The sequence below is a fragment of the Ixodes scapularis genome, unplaced genomic scaffold (genome assembly GCF_016920785.2).
Source record: "Ixodes scapularis isolate PalLabHiFi unplaced genomic scaffold, ASM1692078v2 PGA_scaffold12__126_contigs__length_90152505, whole genome shotgun sequence".
Taxonomy (NCBI): Eukaryota; Metazoa; Arthropoda; class Arachnida; order Ixodida; family Ixodidae; genus Ixodes; species Ixodes scapularis.
The window spans coordinates 29,315,906-29,325,677 of NW_024609838.1; positions in this window are offsets into that span (position 1 = coordinate 29,315,906).

The following is a 9,772-nucleotide window of genomic DNA, read 5'->3' on the forward strand; positions in this document are numbered from 1 at the left end:
GAACGTTCGATAGCCGCTTTTCTTGAGTTTGGTTGTATTCGGTTAGCTTCAAGTTTGAGCCACCCACGCCGGTCGGTGCGTTGGCTATTCATCTTGGCTCTTTTTTTTTTTTTTTTTTTTTTTTTTCCGAAAAGCTTTTGGTCCACACTGAAAGAGTTTGGCTGATCTCGCAATTACTTGATTCACGAAAGCCTGCTCGCTGCAAATGATGAATAAGGGAAATTATCTGTTTTCAAAAGGTGGGAAACGAGTCTCGCAACGTTAGAAGCTGTCGCGGCATTTTGATCTATCGCGCCTCCAATATTTATATTATGCCCCCATCGAAGCCAGCAGCAATATACGTCTACATTCCTCAAGTTGACTGGCCACAAAAAATACTCATTTTCTCCGTTCAGGATTCGAAGCAAAATTCAATGCAGAGAGGTTCTGCGTGAATCCCCAAGGACGACTCTGTTCAGTTGGTTCCGTGCTGCCGGCTAGAACCATTTGGCTAAGTTTTAGTAGTATCTCTCTGTCTGTCAACACGCGGCGACGCGACTGGCGCGCCGCCGCGCGGCCGGTACTGAAGGTAGGCAGTGAGAACCCCAGGGAAAACGAAACCGAAACCAAGCCGCGTACGTTGGTACGTATTGAAGTCGGAGTGGTGCGGTTGCGCTGGGTGCAGCAGCATGAAGTGCTTGCTGCCTGTACTGCGTCATTAAGTGCTTCAATAGTTATGCGTCGCATCTCGTGGAGACAAAGTTTCACAGTTTTTCATCTCGCCGATGTTTTGTGGAAAATGGACAACGATGGAGCCGTGCCGTACGACGCTAGAAATTTGGTCTCCCGATCATGTCTGCCACTGTGTCGGCACGGCTGACATATTCTAGCTACACTGCCGCTTTGCGCTCTGCGTTTGTTTTCGTACCAGTAACGCCTACATCTGTTAGCGCCGATGGGACGAACTGAAACGCCATCCCACACTCGCGGGTATGCAGTGCCAATTGCGTTGGAGGAATGCCCTACAAAGAAGTTTCGTCCCCATCGTCCATGTCGATGATATTTCCGAACAAGCATGGCACGCAATCTGTACTTCATGAAGAAATATTCGAACGGTAAAAAAAGTGACAAATATAAATCTAAAGAAAACAACAATGAAACTCGGAACCACTGGAGAATCGACGTTAGAGTATGGAAGTTTATGTGGTGTGCTTTCTTTCTTGATCTGCCTCCTTTTGGATGTGGAAACGCTGACACCCCGAGTTCTGTAGACAACAATTTTTTTTTCTCGGCTTTAGAGCCACCTATTGCAAAGTGGTTCGAACTGGAATTACCGTCCACTGGTCCCTTCCTACCTGTAAAGTGTGCACCTCCCACGATGAGTGGTATTATCCGACAGCCTTTGACGGTCAAAGCCAGTTCCCATTTAGTTACGCCGCCCAAACTAAATTTCCATCTGGTTTCGCTATGCCAACTCTTTTTGTTATAATAAGTGTTGTGCCAAGTGACGGTCATGTCAAAGTACCTGTGCGCCGAATATCAGCACCTCGCACAACAGGTTATTACACAACAGCAGGCCGCAAAAGCCCTTGACAGGCAAACCGTGTTTTGGCCGACAACTTTGTTTTCTCGGCTTTGGAACCAGCTTTCGTAAAGTTGTTTCAATTGGAAGTACAGTCCACTAGTCCCTTCCTACCTCTAAAGTCTCCACCTCCCCCGACCAGTGATATTCTCTTGACAGCCTTTTCATGGTCAAAACCGGTTCCCATTGAGTTACGCCGCCCAAACCAAATTTTCACCTGGTTTCCCTATGCCACCTTTTTTTTTTTTTTTTTGCATAATAAGTGCTGTGTCATGTTACTTTCAAGACCAAGCACCTGTGTGCCCAAATCTGCGCTTTACACAGCCCGCTATAACACAACATTTTGGGTCGAATATTGGATATCCCGTACAGCTTTATTTCTTTATTCATTAGAAACCTAACTTTCACACCTGTTGTCTTAAATAAACTTGGTACTCTTCGTGCACAAACTTAGTGAACATCTCACTCGCCTCCAAATATCATCGTTCCAGCAGTCCTAGGTTTACAGCGACGAGCGAAATAAATTTCCCACCCAGAGCAATCAAGGTGGCGGCCGCAACTCTTCCAAAAAAGGAGTTGGAGCCGCAACGGCTCCAACTCCTTTTTTCGGCCGCAACTAGAGAAATTACCCCTAATAACGACTCAAACTCAATTTATAAGAAGTGGAGAACAGCTAGAAGCCCTTTTTAGGTCTACCCCAGTACTCATGCAACGTCACCCTCAACTTATCGGCTCAAAAAGCAGAAGTTCCGTCCGTGCGCGCTTCCGCCGCCACAGTTTGGCATGCGAAAAGGCGCCGCAGGCTGCTGAACGCGCCTCACAGTCGAACGCCAGCTCCTCCGCTAGCGGCGCTGCGCGCGTTTTTCAAAGCGCCCCCTATAGTTCCCGCACGGAGTGTATAGTGAACTAAGCTCCATATTTCAACCCGAAGAATATACTAATATCGCTTTAGTGGGACACAGTACATAATATAATACATAACCCGCTCGTCAAAATGACTTCTCGATTGCTACTAAAGCCTGAATTGAAATACGAGTATCAGCTACTTAGTGGGGCGCCGGCGGGTTAACATGGTCCTTGGCTCAAGAAGCGCTTGCTTAATTTTCGTAATTTTCCTGCAGCCTGTGTTGTTGACCGAGCAAACGACTGGAGCTGTTTCTTAAACGCGGATACGCACAAAAGCTCGATTTCGCGCACAGATAAGTCGCATGGTCGGCATGCGAGTTAGCTGAAAAGTTAATCTCTGTGGAACAATTCTATAGTCATCGCCGCTTTCCTTAGATGGTCAAAACTGATTAGTATATTACCGTCTCTCCGGAGCCCATAGTTTCGGTTTTGAACGAAATCTCCGAAACGAAAGTTTGATATCAAAAGAACATAAACACCGGGAAAACAAAACTATGCTTTGCGAGTTCATGTGCACCGGCTACACTTAACCGTCTCAGTTCAAATACCTTTAAGATATGGCATTAAACTAAAGAAAATCTGTTAAGTTGAACGCGCCACCTGTTCAGGCGGCCCGGCCGAGCCAACGCGACCTGGACTCAGCCGCCATGTTTGTTTGGTGGTGGCGCCCCCTACAGGTCGCTGGAGTCGCGAATATCGCGACTCCAGCAAAACGGACGCCGCCAAGCGGGAAAACCGGGAACCAGTCGGTCCAGGTCGCTCCGCGCCCCGCCGCGTCTCTGATGGCTTTCGCGGACACGTGCTGTCGGCGCGGGGACGAGCAATGTAATTTGACGAAGGTCCGAAAATTTCTTAAGTTTGCCTGAGTGTTCATTAGTGTGGTGAAGCCTCAGTAGATTGTCTCCTTCCATTACGTGTTTGAAAGCCCGTTTACTCTACAACACACGGTCGCGTGCTTTCAATTTTTTGGATGAGGAGGAATCACGGAAAAACGTTTTGATTTCTCGTCTGTCTCTAATCACAATCAAAGTGACGACTGCTTGGTAACTGATAAGTGGTTTCTTTATAAGGATGTAGAACAGTGGACTGAGGTCGACAGACGACGTGTTTCACTGGAGGGAACACCAATGTTGCAGTCAAGTGAATGGGAAGGTTCGATAGCTGCTTTCCTTGAGTTTGGTTGTGCTCGATTAGCTTCAAGTTAATTTAGCCACTAACGGTGCGTTGGCTATTCATCTTGGCGGCTTCTCGCCGAAAAAGACCACATTGAAGGAGTTGGGCTAATTTCGCAATTACTTGATTCAGAAAACCTGCTCGCTGCATATGATTAATGAGGAAAATTATCTGCTTTCAAAAGGTGGGGGACGCGTCTCGCAAAGTTAGAAGCTGTCACATCATTACGATCTATCGCGCCCTCCAGTATTTATATTATAACCCCTGTCGAAGCCAGCAGTAATATACGTCTACATTGCTCAGGTTGACCGGCCACAAAAAATACTCATTTTATCCGTTCAGGATTCGAAGTCAAGTACAGTGCAGAGAGGTTCTGCGTGAATCTCCAATGAAGACTCGCTTCAGTTTGTCCGCACTCGTCTCCGTTCTACCGGCTAGAACCATTTGGCTAAGTTTAAGTGGTATCTCTCTGTCTGTCAAATATACTTTTATACAGCAGTTTACCTAATAGTTAGTTAACTAAGTTCATATTTCAACCCGAAGAATATACTAATATCGCTTTAGTGGGACATAGTACGTAATATAATACATAATCCGCATATTCGTCAAAATGACTTCTCGATTGCTACTAAAACCTGAACTGAAATACGAGTATCAGCTGCTTAGTGAAGCGCCAGCGAGTTGTCATGCTCCTTGGCTCAAGAAGCGCTTGCTTAATTTTTGTAATTTTCCTGCAGCCTGTGTTCTTGACCGAGCACACGACTGGAGCTGTTTCTTGAAACGCGGACAGGCACAAAAGCTCAATTTCGCGGACAGATAAGTCGCATGGTCGAGGCATGCGAGTTAGCTAAAAATTACTCTCGGTAGAACAATTTTGTAGCCCTCGCCGCTTTCCTTAGATGATCAAAACTAATTATAGACTATTACCGTCTCTCCGGAGCCCATAGTTTCGGTTTTGACCGAAGTCTCCGAAACGAAAGTTTGACATGAAAAAAAAAACAAAAAAAAAAAACACCGGCAAAACAAAACTATGCTCGGCAAGTTTATGCGCACCGGCTACACTTAACTGTCTCAGTTCAAATACCCATAAAATTTGGCATTCAACAAAAGAAAATTTGTTAAATTGAATGCGCCACCCATTCAGGCGGCGCGGCCGAGCCGACGCGACCTGGACTCAGCCGCCATGTTTGTTTGGTGGTGGCGCCCCCTATAGGTCGCTGGAGTCGCGAATAGCCATTGACATCTATCTATCCCTCCACGCAGCACCACGATGACGTCACGTCGCGGCCGGTCGGCTGATGATCAGCGTTGCCATCCCTCTAGCAGATAGTTTCGGTTTTGTAGCAAACTTTGAACCGTGATATTTATAGAACTATACACACTATCGAAAAACAAATTATACCTTGTAATTCAAGGATACTGCCTTAGCAGGAAACAGTCGGAATCCTAAATGTGTAATCCCACATTGGCCGGAGTTGCCCTTTAAAGGGGCCCTGCAATCATATTTAAGCGTCTACCTTTTTTGCGGTTTCCACGTCTCTTGGGGTTCGGGCGAGCCACCGGGCACGGAGAGAGTAACTCAATATCAGTGCGTCATATTTTAACCGAACGACGTGGAAACCTCCTCCACCGACGAGGGCGACCCGCGGTACCGAAAGCGCGCAAAATGTGACGTCTTTGGTCCTGGGCTTACTGCTGGTCAAAGCCGCTAAGAGCTTTTTTTTAGTCGAGATACAAAATAAAAGTGTCGCGAACCGTTTCAATTATGTATGAAAGTAGTTTTTGTTCACTATTTTAGATAAGAAAAGAAACAAATGCAGTTTAGAAAGTACGGAAACGAGAAATGACCCGTCGACATACCCGCCACCAAGCGGCGGAGAAAAACGGCGCATACTAGAAAAGGCTAGTGGGATGAGGCTACGTCGAACGAGGAGCGTAGAAAGGTCCCGGATGTACGCGGCGGCGCTGTGGTCGTATACCGGCTCAAGAATCCGACCGGTTCCGAGCGTTCCGAAGGCCTTCGGCGCGGGCCCTTCTGGCGATTTGGCCATTTGGCGGTGCGTCAGCGCGAAGTGGCTCCCGTTCTGAACTGATCTTTACCCCGTGTTTGCTGTCGTTTGTGGCCAATGAAGTGTTATGCCGATTTAGTGATTAGTCGCGCAGCAAATGCAATGCGAGCTGCCCTGGCCGCCCGCTTCATACAGCGTATCCAACACGCGCTTTAGTGGCGCCCTCTCGAGCCGTCGACACGGAGTGCGGCAGCCGTGTGCGCTAGATGAGCTCACTCAGCTCACTACTCCTCCTCTAGTTCAAGGCCACTCAAGCCAGGACCTACAACGTCACGAAGGAGGTTATTTTTTGCTTGTTTTTGTAATTCTAATTTGCCTATAACTTTTAAAATAAAGCGAAATTTGAGAAAAGAAAAGTTGGATTAAGTTACTACGTTCAGTACGCTCAGGTTAGTGCAAATTAAAAACCAGTCAAAAAGTCATTGCAGGGCCCCTTTAAGGGGAGAAGAAGTAATGAAATAGATTAGATAAAGCCACATGGTCGGTAAACGATTGCTGAGTGAACACCGAATTCGGCGCTGATTATGAATCATGCTGCGGCGTTTCGATATAAAAGGCGGACCTTTGAGAAATAGTAGTGCTCGGTGAGATAAAATAACCTCTCATCGTGTATGTTCCCGCGAATTCGTTATGAAACGCCAAAGACTGATCGCTCAACCTGCCAAATCGGTAGTTTCAGCCGCGCTTGATTTCGCCTTTTATCACGGAACGCCAATACAATCGCTTCTAAAATCAGCATTGACTAAGCCACCGACGGTGAGGCGATAAGTAGTGACAACAAAAACTGAACATCCTCTGAAGCCTCTATAATGAATGAGCTTTCTTATGACAGATAGTGCTGCAGAGCATCTAAGCCTATCAAAGCCTACCGAGTTACAGGAACGGATCTCTGGGATACTGCATCGCTGCATACTGCCGCTGCCCGGAGGAAGGAGGAGGGTCTCCTGAAGTCACTTGATACCTCTTTTACAAGTAACAACAACCAATATAACTGACAGAGCACATTCTGCTGAAACAAAATGGCGGAATTTAGTTCAAACCTCTGTTGTGCGCAACCATGCGCTTCCTAAACCCTGCACTGTCACGCAGTCGGAGCTTCAGAGAATGTCACTACTTGTAGAAAGCTCTTATCTAGGAACCTTATAGTCTCCCCCTTTCTCGAATAGAAAGGAGGAAGTGAGGTAGAGTTTCTTCCTTTCTGATTGTTTGTCCGCTTTTAACCAAGCTGTATCTAAGACACGTGCTCGCCCCGGCTTATTCCTATCGTCCGCGTGAGTGTACATATCCCGTCATCATGGAAACTGTTTTGGAGAAGAAAAACAAAAGATAATCAGCCGAACCCTATATTATATTAGAGGACTAATTTGACTGCAACAAATGATTTTTTGGAAATAAATGAAATCACTTGCAGTCCTTCATAATTATTCTTAAAAATGTTAAACTCGCCCTTTATAATTTCCGATTACGAAATTCGCGTTGTACGGTAATTACTTTTGGCAATCATTTTGTAACAACAATAAATTACAATAGAATTGCTGACTAGCATGGAGGAACACATAATACAACCGTTAATATTCGATTGTTTTATAGTGCCTACATTTGATAATCCCACAAAACATAAAACAAACTTTCTCTTCACCCTGATCACAGAGAACAGATGGGTCTTCACCCTGATCGCTTCACTCTTCACCCTGATCTTAGAGAACAGAAGGCTAGTAGAAAAAAAAAACCTAAAGAAACATAAACGGCGACAACGCTCGTTCTTATTGCTGCAGCCGACAACGGAACAGCGTTGGGGCATGTCGGTGAATTTCGAAACGCGCGACCACCGCTGCCCCCCGCAGTCTCGAGCCGGACGCACCACACCATCAAAAATGGCGGACTCCTGTCTGCTGCTGCTGCGCATGCGCCGTGGAAACTCCCTAAAAGGCCCATTAGCAACCTCACCTGCATCGCCAGATTGACGCATTCGGTGGAACGATATGCGGACTTTGGCCAATTCATGGCGGGAATTAAAGGGAAGATGGGGCACTTCTACATTTGAGAAAAAATGCTTGAATTGCGTTCATTTGGCCTTTAGAATAACAGATATCAAAATTATATTTCAATGCGACGCGCCGGAGAGCCACAAGAGCAATTTCAAAATAGGGCTGAAGCCCCGCCTCCCTAGCCTTGGGCAGCCAAAAGAGCCGTCGATGACGTCACGGACAGCGACTGTCTTTCGCGTTTTTCTCACGTTTAACAATACTTAAGCAGCAAATGGTTTCGGTATTCGGCTTCATGGGGTAAAAATACACTAGAATTCACTTCTAACTCATTTTTTTCAAGAAGCTCCGTAGCCTCCCTTTAATCTGTGCCAGCTATGGAACGAAGAACAGACACCTGTATTTTCTTGCGCGCGCTAATTTTCATTTTCATATAAAAAGGATAATCGGAAGTTAAAGTGTTTCTCAACTCTCACGTCGTCTCTCGACTCTCGAGTGACGTACTCTGGGGGACCACCTGGTTCCCCGTTGGGTTCTCTCTTCAGAGACCCCAGCCGCTTCCTCCGCGGTTGTCGACTTTTCAAGGATTAGCATCGTCGAATCGACACAAAAGACGGTTCGCCACGGGGCTGACGGCGAGTGAAGCGACGGAGGGGGACAGGTTTTCTTGAGCTTCGCGTGTCCCCCAGAAAGTGACACTGCAGTTCCCGTAACGGCCACACGCGGTTGAAGATCGGCAAATAATTCGCGTTTTCATTTGCGATTACGCCGTGGAATATCAGTTTTCTGGGGCAAGATGATGCGCTTTTGTCACCTGTGCCTAGGTAAACAATATAATAGTTATTGTGCTCTTTTTATCACGAGACGACACACTTGAGACGCCGGCGCCATCTATGAGGTGACCCTGGGACTGCATTTATCTAGAGCGAAGGTTTTGCGGTATTGGCGAGATCATCATGATATGTACGCACTGTCTATGAGAAATGGTCGATTGTAATTATAACGTTGTGAGAAATTTGTCGAGCCAAAAAAAAAATATTGATAAGCGAAAAAAAAAGAAGAAATATGCGGAAGTATGTGAATAAGCCTACACTTGGGGGCATCTTGTGACAACTTATTGGGTGCAAGTGCTACGTCAGGCTTCGGCTTGGGGACCAACCACGAGCTTCCCGCTAGATAGCGACCGCCAGTGTTGCTCGATCGGGTTGCGTTGAAGGTCGGACTTTTTTTTTTCTTTTCTTATATTTCTTACACGTAAATTATACCGGGGTGAGCTTGGTAATAATTTCTCAAAATGAGCGAAAACCGCAAATGTGATAACGATTCGAAAGCTCTGCTTTCGCAGGCAGTTTCTGTATTAATGCTGCAGAGTGCCGTCCGTTTCGACCATTGACACCGACAGGGATCAGACGTACGTACGCGTGGCTGATCACTCACAATTTTGTTCCGTGGAAAGCTTACCGTTTCTGGGTCGTGGGTTCAACTTGCACAGGTGACGCTGTCGCCGACTTTACGGGCTACTCAATAGTTGACCGTCTTGCAATGGGGCAGTTTGCCGTTAAGAAGAGACAAAGGTCATTGTGTTGGCACATCCCGCTTGGCGTGCAAACTATATGTAAGCAGAAAAAAAACAATCACCGATATTTCTATACACTGCTTAAGAGCGAACACGCTTATGGCAACACGTTGTGTGGGCACTGTAGACGTGCGCAGAAACAAGAAGAATCACCTGATAAGGTCTGCACATGCGCAGTGACGACAGTAGCGCCACCGCTACGACGTGACGTCAGACACTTGAGTTGGTGCATAAGTAAATGGTGGAAAGTCTACTGTCTACTTACAAGTAGGGTTCCGTGTTTTCGGTACATACCGATAAGCTCCGAAAATTAACCCCCGACGAGACGGTTTCATCCAAATCGGGGAAAAACCGAAAATTCGGAGTACCCGAGCGTCACGGGAGTAAAATCTTTATTTACAACTTTATTTCGTGTTAACAGGGAAGAGAGCTTCCAATGACCTGTCCGGCGAGGCTGCATCTTTCTTCGGAACCCTCTTCCTTATGCTCATTTCTTCCCTTA